The sequence below is a fragment of the Sinocyclocheilus rhinocerous genome, unplaced genomic scaffold, assembly GCF_001515625.1.
Source record: "Sinocyclocheilus rhinocerous isolate Xijiao unplaced genomic scaffold, SAMN03320098_v1.1 scaffold515, whole genome shotgun sequence".
In the NCBI taxonomy this organism is placed as follows: Eukaryota; Metazoa; Chordata; class Actinopteri; order Cypriniformes; family Cyprinidae; genus Sinocyclocheilus; species Sinocyclocheilus rhinocerous.
In genome coordinates this window covers 98,793-106,538 of record NW_015660140.1, presented here as the reverse complement: position 1 = coordinate 106,538, position 7,746 = coordinate 98,793, and the positions used below count along the sequence as shown (strand labels likewise).

At 39.7% G+C, this 7,746-nt stretch overlaps 1 protein-coding gene and 1 long non-coding RNA gene across 4 annotated transcripts in view; both read left to right on the top strand.

Annotated features, from left to right (window-relative positions):
- Positions 1–74: 74 nt before the first annotated feature.
- Positions 75–588, top strand: LOC107724888 (uncharacterized). The gene is made up of 2 exons (XR_001638057.1): positions 75–143; positions 233–588. It is a non-coding gene; the product is annotated as an uncharacterized LOC107724888 (long non-coding RNA).
- A 1,742-nt stretch (positions 589–2,330) lies between these two features.
- slc20a2 (solute carrier family 20 member 2) overlaps positions 2,331–7,746 on the top strand; it is a 59,348-nt gene continuing 53,932 nt past the window's right edge. For all 3 annotated transcript variants that reach the window (XM_016533981.1, XM_016533976.1, XM_016533982.1), the window contains exon 1: positions 2,331–2,961. The gene's annotated coding sequence lies outside the window, so the exon portion shown is untranslated. The remainder of the gene's footprint in view (positions 2,962–7,746) is intronic.

Sequence of the window (7,746 nt, the reverse complement as noted above, 5' to 3'; positions counted from 1 at the left end):
GTATGCAGTTGATTGACTACAATGTCTTAGATGGTGTGTGACTCTTATGTGCCATGTCACAAATGTGGAAGCCAAATGGCCAGGATCCGCGCATGACTCAAGAATTTTCAGAGAGTCACGTTTATGCACATTATTTGAACGTGGTAAGGAAAAATATTAATGTCAAGCTCACTGTATTATTACACACAAACTTATTCTGGGCCTAACAGAACTGCATTTTACCATTGTACAGGTGATTACGACAGGATCCTGGTCGGAGACAGGGGCTATGCCTGTAGGCAGTATCTTATGACCCCATTCCCTGACCCCAACCCTGGACCACAAACCCGTTACAATGCAGCTCTAGCCAGGACAAGGGCACGTATTGAAATGACCTTTGGGCAACTAAAGGGAAGATTTCAGTGTCTGAGGGTTGCACCTGACAGGGCATGCAACATTGTCGCATGTGCTGTATTACACAACATTGCCACCATTAGAAAGGAGAGGACCCCTGTGGTGGAGGTGCAGCCTGATGATGACCTCCAGCCAGTGCACTTGGACCAACCTAGTGGCAGAGCTGCACGGGACAGCATTGTGGAACACAATTTTTGAGAATAAAAAAAAAAAAGGCAAACATGGTTTCCATTACTTTTATTAGTTGTTCTGAAGAAGGAAAAAAAAAAAGTAATCTTTTGCCTGCAAAGACAGATATTGTTATGCAAGGTCAACAGTAGTGCTCGGTGTCAAATGGTGTTTTACGACTTACTCTGAAGTTCCTTTTGCAGCAACTATTTCTAGTGCAATTTTCTTCTTCTTTAGCTGTTGGAGCTCTATTGGTCCCCTCAGTGTTTTTTTTATTTTTTATTATTTCCAAATATTCTACTTTATTCTGCAGGCTACGTTTATAGAGGGAACGGATGTGACCCTGTGCCATTTACAGAGAAAATTAATTGAACTCCACATGTCACAAACAAACAAAAAAAAAGAAATAAAATGAGAAAAAAGACAAACTGATATGAAACACTCCACCGCTGTATAAATTCTCTGTGCAGACTCCCTCTCTGCAGGCCTCTGTGCAGACTCCTGCAACTCATATTGCTGTCAAAAATAGAAAGTACTTTAGTTGATACAAATTTATAGTGTGTATTATATAGTGTGTTTTTATGTGTAATTATGCACTTACAGGTACTTCCTCCAAAGGACAATCATCCGAGAGGGTCTCTTCACGGTCCTGTGCAATGAAAATAAATGGCATGACAGTGATACACTGTCTTCACTATTGAACCTTCACCTTTGAGGTGTTCCCTGGCGTTTTTATTAAATTTTGGAACTCGCCATAGCCCCCCATCAAGAGTTCTTGTTCTGCCGCCGAGAAAAAGTGGGCGCGCTCTTTGGCCATTGTGGGCAACCAATAATAGCGTTGCTGATCAGTGTTTCTACTATCGATACATATCCCCTTTTAAACCAGCGCATGAACGCGCAATGATCTCAGATAACTCAATCCAGCCATACTAATCATCAACAACAGGTGTGCTCGAAGAACCTATTTAGCCAGATAATGATTAGCTGGATCATATCATCTCGGATGTGTCTTTTGATCTCGGATGTAATAAGCGACGTACGAAGAATGGTCCATGCATTCAAGACGTCGTCCTAAATCAATATTTGCATGTGGGTATGAAACAACAGAGGGCGCTGTTCACCAAGTTTGAGATTTTTTTTGGTCCTAAACGCACTTGCATATGCATATGGACGGAAAATCTCAATACAACAATCAAATATTTAAATGGCCAAAAAAAATCTACAATATATAGGCATATAGTTCATATTATCGTATCAAAAATGATCTCTTATAGCAGCACTGAAGAAATAACGTGTCTGATTATGTATAAGTTTTGGCACGTACTTCATAGTACAGAGAAACTTTCCCTATTTATTCCTCGAAATATTTATTTCTAAATGTCAATATTCTGGTGCTATATATCAATGTCTAGGATGAACTCCTAGTGACTTGTTGCAAGGTGTCTCGTGTAGCTGTGTCCGATTCGTAAACAAATCCTATCCAGTCGATTCTGTTCAATGAATCTTTTGAATCACAAGACTGGTCTGAACGACTCGTTTACGAAAATAAATCATTTAAAATATTAAAATGAATAGAACGTAATATCAATTATGCGGTCCCTGGCGTATTACGCGCTCTACGGTTCAAATATGTTTTATTAAGGCAGTTCGAGTAAAATAATCGCCGAATCGTTTTAATATTTTCCCCACAAAACGAATCATTAAAAGAACCGATACGCAAAAAGGAGTCGGGTTTCCTATCACTAGTCTCGTGTGGTGCGCATGTGTGGTGAACGCGCGATTGCTGTTACGTAACGGTACGTATGCAGACAACTACCTGCCCACTTTCTGAGACATAAACATATCAATATTACGAATAAAGTAATGATACCTAATTTATTCGTATCCTAATCCAGCTTCATTATGGATAAGAATCGATGTCTCGTCATGTGGCCCCAACAACATTGCCTCTTTAAAGGTTTCCTCAGGAAAACAGTGACCTCGTGCACCCACCAGAATACATTTCTATAACAGCCATATCTAAAACATCCCATAATAAACCTAACAAGCCCATTTGCGTAAATCCGCTGCCATTTGGTTGATACTTGAGCTGAAGGGGGACGGGACGTTGGCATCGACGGGGTTGTCTGTATCCACTCGTTCTTTCCCATTTTTCCTCCGTACACGGAAAGCTCCCTGCCCCCTGATCCCTCAGGCGCCCGGATGCACACCACACCAACAGCAGTAGCAGTAGTCAGTCAGTTGGTCGGTCAGTCAGTCAGTCAGGACAAACATGGTCGCCAGAGCTGGAGGAAGCGTTTAGGAATCTCCGCGCCGAAATTCGCCTCATTAAAGCGAGAGCTCTTACACTGATCCCCGAAGCACGTTAAAGCCTCTCCAGAGGACTGATTTCTCTTCTCGGTGAGTAAGAGCCGTGTCATTGACTGCTGTCATGCCGTCGATAATTCGTCAATGGATTATACTCACGCGACAGGGAATATTTTTAGAACCACGCGCTCTGGAATAGGAAAAGACCCGCACTTTACTTTGTTACTCGCGTGTGCAGCTACATATGTCTTTGAGGCGTGATGATATTGTCTTTAAAGTGAATTTATATTAAGGAGGGCTACGTGATTTTTCTCAGGGTCAGATTTGTGCGAGTCCACTGGTATGTAATGCTATTAACCGCTTTGTATTAAGCATGGAGCTCGTTTTGTAAGTATGACAGCTCTTTTGGTGATTTGCTTTAATTTGAATTTATGTATTTTGGTAAAGGTGGGACTAGTCAGGTAAGAGCCTGTCGAGACAGCAACGGGCAGGCTGCGGTGATTTGAGACATACACGTGATTGTGTTGTAGCATTTTGTAACGTAGAAGCACTTATATTTACTATAAACTCTTTTTACACGATCCACAACAGAATGTAGCACATAAATGCATTTTTTAGTGAAGCAATAACACGCGAGCAGTAGTGCCTCGTGCCACATGTAATCACAGCTGTGGTAAAATTCACTACCACAGACAGGGACTGTGATCTCGCTTTTACTAATTAATTACAAGTAACAATAAATATTTAAGCTTGTAAAAGGTAAGTGAGACTCTAGTAAGTTGTATAAAATGGTCACCACATAATACCTATTTAAAGGACTGATATTTTCATTAAAACACTGATTTATTTGTGAAATAAAGGAAATTCTTCGACTAGAAGTTACTGTTATAAAGTAACGTTGCTATGCAACAAAGATAACAGACTTTTATTTTAACTGAGCAGTGATATGACGAAGATGTTACTATCTACCTTATTTTGCAACATGAAAGGTAAGGTATTTTCATTCAATGTTCGAGACTTCCGATTCATTTTTGCTGGTAAAAAATAAATAAATAATAATAATATGATAACTAATAAGTGTGCAACATCAAGCAGCATAGCTGACTAAAAGTGTTTTTTTTTTGGTAACAGGTAAAATAATTGGAAGAGAATGACATTTAAAGTCTTGCACATTCATATTACAAATTGCCTCACCCGCTCTTATGTTAAAAATAAGGTGCGCAACAGTGCCCATCCACTTTTTTCAGCATCCTTGGTTCTGGAAGTGTTTTTCCTATAGGGATTTATTAAAGTCCTTGTTAAAATGTTAGAATCCGTGAACTAAACCAACCAGCTATGAGGTGAATCACAAAATTACAAACTTTGATTTGAAGAAAAAAGTTTTTAAAAATTAGATGAAAGGGTTTTTCAGTTTGCAATAGTTAATCCTGGGTTATTCTAGCCCAGGTAAATGGAATCCTGAATTATCATGTTTCACACTGCTCATAATTTACCTGGGGTTAACAATAAATCCTGGGTATTCATAAACTGACATTTCACACTGTACATTCCTAAACTCCTGGTTAACGTTCATATTTGCGGTGTCAGTGTCCTTATTGGAAGAATGACACCGCATGTGATGTGCTAACATAATGGCTCTAGTATTGCTCATCCTCGTGTTATATATTGCAGAGTATTTTCAAGTTTTCCAGAATTGAGTTTTCGTTGGAATATAAAAACTATATAGAATAAAGCAGTATCTTATTCACTCTGATTCATGTTGTTTTCGTCACCATTTGACATTTTTCCATCCAAACGCTATAACGACTTCATGCAGCACAATGTTTTTCTGTGAATGTCCAAAACACATGGATATGAGGTATACAGGATTGGGTGTCTGTTTTTGAAATTCACTACACGACTTTTAAAGGGGTCATTGGATGCCCATTTTCTGCAAGTTGATATGATTTTTTAGGGTCTTAATGAAAACTCTATAACATACTTTGGTAAAAATTTCTCAGTGGTAGTGTAAAACAACACCCTTTTTACCCTGTCAAAAACGGCTCTGTTCACAGCAAGCCGTTTCAGTGTATGTCCCTTTAAATGCTAATGAGCTCTGCACACCCCACCCCTCTCTTCTGTGGGGAGACGAGCCGTTCTCATAAGACTGTAAATAGAGATGCACCATTGCAATTTTCTTGGCCGATTCCGATTTTTTGTTAGTGTGATCTTTCGATACCGATTTTTGTCGATTCCGATTTTCTTCCTAAGAACTATAATTGACAGCATATACAAATAAAAATCTAATTTTCTTCAACGCAAAGTTTTATTTTCATAAAAAAACAAGTAAAAAGTCTAATAAAATAAGAACACAAAAAAATGGCAATGCAATAGAAATGCAATAGAATAAAGAGAGCTATGAAACTAAGTTTTTCTGGTTAAGTAAGTTTTTATTCGGGTAAGAAATACTACAGAAATTTAAAGTAATCAAATGCAAAATAACACATTCAGCGTTATTTTACATTTGATTACTTTAATTTCTGTAGTCTTCATTGTAAAAATTAAATACAGATTAATGCTTACCATTAAAGTTATAAAACGTATTCAGTCAAGAGCAGAAAGTGATTTTCTTTGTCTTTTGTTCTTTGATTAACATGACAGACAGCAGTAGGAATATTGGACTGCGGTCCCTTTAAGAGTTTATCCACGGACCCAATATAGGGCCTGTTTACACCTGGTAATTTCATGCGTTTTCGCTGATCGGATATCTATCTTATTTGTTAAAACGTTTCCATGTACACTTGGCCACATAAATGTGTCGTTGCAAAATGGATATAAATCCGATCTTCAATTCCTGCGCTATATTTAAATTTAACGGAGTTCACGTCAACGAAATCAAAAGATAAGCGCTGCATTTTATTAATTATCAGCTAATTTCAAGATCAAAGACCGCAATAGGAGAGCGTGCGGCATCAGCACTGAAAAGATACGTTTGTCTTACTACTTTTAATGAAGATGATTGTGTGTTGACTGTCTGCGTCTTACTTTCAGTTTCATTCGCGGCAGTTTGCGTGTCGGCTTGCTGATGAGATACTCAGCTACTCGACCGCAGCGATGCGTGTTGCATTAGCGCAGTCTGACTAATGTCATATAGCCTATAACACGCTCTCACACGTTTATTATTTTAACATTTTGGGAGGAGTAAAATTTACATATGTGGTTTCAACAACCAGTTGCATTTACACTTGAACTGAGTGGAGCGCACGTCCATAGAGCGGAAAACGTAGCGGAGCGTCACACCACTCCGCTTCGCTCACATGCTCTGGTCTCGAATGCGTTTCGGAGGGCATTTGCACCTGGTCTTTTCACGATAGCTATCCGATCAGAAAAAAACGCATGAAATGACCAGGTGTAAACAGGCCAATATTACACAACATGCGTTCTCTTTCTCAACTATTTAACGTTCCAAAACTGACTGTGTTTAACTGGATACTCGCCAAGACGGGCATTTTGACAATTTTGTGGAATGAGACGTGTGTGAGAGAGAGAAGGGGTCGTCGGAGAGAAGAGAGCGAGAATGCGCGGCTGACGTTATTGCCTGTGCTGCTGGTAACAAAACGGATTGGCTCGGAATCGGAAAGAAGTGAGACTGACTGACCATCATGAGGAAAATCGGCCGATTCCGATCCCTGGCCGATCGATCGGTGCATCTCTAACTGTAAACATTAGCCGCGGAACTTGCTAACTAGCACAATATTTAGGAGAGGCGATTTGCAAAGATTTATAAAAAATAAAAAAAATACCTTATACTCACTTCTTCTGTAGGTGAAGCTGGATCACGAATGATTTGCACGAACATAGGCGCATTTAGGTACATCGGGGAGGCGCATTCCCGTCAAAAACAAAAGTAATCCATTGCGTCTTCAGCGGCTCAGATATCGGGAGTAAATGATGACTGCTATGTTCATTATTACATCCAACAACAAAACACCTCAATCACTTAGGAGACATTCTTGGCTACACCTGCTCCAATGTCAAAACAATGGCGGACTGTTCACAGCTCACTCAGGGCGGGTCTGTGCTAAAACGGCCATGTCAGTCAATAGTCGTAAAAGTAAATTTCGCATCTGATGACCCCTTTAAAATCTGAACAGATTTGAATACACTAGACATGATCATACGCTTACTGACTTTTTAAACAGTCAATACGCTAAACGACTGAGAATCATACACTATCAGTTGTTCTGATCACAACAAGCGCACGCAGAAATGTGCGCCTTGTAGCTTGGAGACACGTTACAAATGAAAACAGTGTGTTCTAAAATCGTAAAGTATCAAACATACACTACGCGTTTTTCTATGTAATCTAGTGTCAACTCAGATCTGCAGATTGTCTCTGACTTCCAGCAACTAGTGTCAACTTCTCCAGACTGTAAATTGGGCCAAAAATCTGGGCAAAAGTCATGTAGTGTATTCCAGCCTTAACCGTAACATTCTAACACCGCATCGTTTCACACTGTACAAGTTTGGCACCGCAATGCAGGGTTTACACAGCAAAAGTATGAAAAGCAGTGCGTACCCCATTTCTAAGTTACAAGTGTGAAATGTACTTTTACACAAGGTTAAAGGCGGGGTTTAAAACTGAAGATTTAAAGCTGCAGTCTGTAAGTTTTGCCTCTTTGTCGCCATCTCTGTTTGAAAACCTGGAATTGCAGCTGTGTGCGGAATTATCTAGTTTGCGTGGGTTGTGCGGCGGCACGGCTCCAGCATGGATGAATCTAATGCTCTGAAGAGTATGTGTGGCAGTCAGTCACCGCACCGGTGTGGATATTTACTGTACTTCGCAATCACAGATTCTAGCCTAAGTCTTGGAATATGACCCAAATAAGAATTTTCACC